Below are 667 nucleotides of genomic sequence, written 5' to 3'. Positions count from 1 at the left end.
ACATGTAACCACTAAGCCACCAGGACTCTTTTTTTTTTTATGTGATATAGCTATGGATATGGATTAGAAATAGTGTTCCATTTAAGCATTCATAAGATACACAGTTTAATGGCAATAAATTTTCTTCCACCTTTAATAAAATCTCACTGTCTTCTCAGTAGTAAGGCTCCTCCCTTTCCCCCTCCTTCAGATGCACCCCTCCTAACACTAATGTGTTAGTCTGGGTAGTTTAGAGAAACAAATTCATAGGCACTCATAGGTATTTAGGAAAGAGCTTTTTTTTTTTTTCCTTCTACCTTACATTTTAATTTAGAGTTCAAACAAGATACAAGTTTACACAGCTAGAAAGAATGTCAGGACACATCATGGAGAGAAATATTCATTGCTAACAATAATAATAATAATACCAACAAAACTACAATTACTTTGAGATAGAAAACTACATTACTTTTAAATAGAAATAATGAGTAATTCACATCATAAAGTTTAAAGACGAATATCTACTAAAATATTCCCGTTCCTTCTGGGTCTAAAATCATTAAGTAGCACAGAAAATATAAACGTAAATACCCATTTTGTTGAAATGCCAAATTATTTTTAAGGGTTTTCCATAAGAACTAACTAACTGGGTAGAAACCAAAAAGATGCTCACCCTCTTGAAGAGATC

Source organism: Echinops telfairi, unplaced genomic scaffold, assembly GCF_000313985.2.
Source record: "Echinops telfairi isolate 266 unplaced genomic scaffold, ASM31398v2 ScPeMD7_33;HRSCAF=127, whole genome shotgun sequence".
NCBI classification, from domain to species: Eukaryota; Metazoa; Chordata; class Mammalia; order Afrosoricida; family Tenrecidae; genus Echinops; species Echinops telfairi.
The sequence above is the reverse complement of the archived record's forward strand: the minus strand, read 5'-3'. Positions refer to the sequence as shown.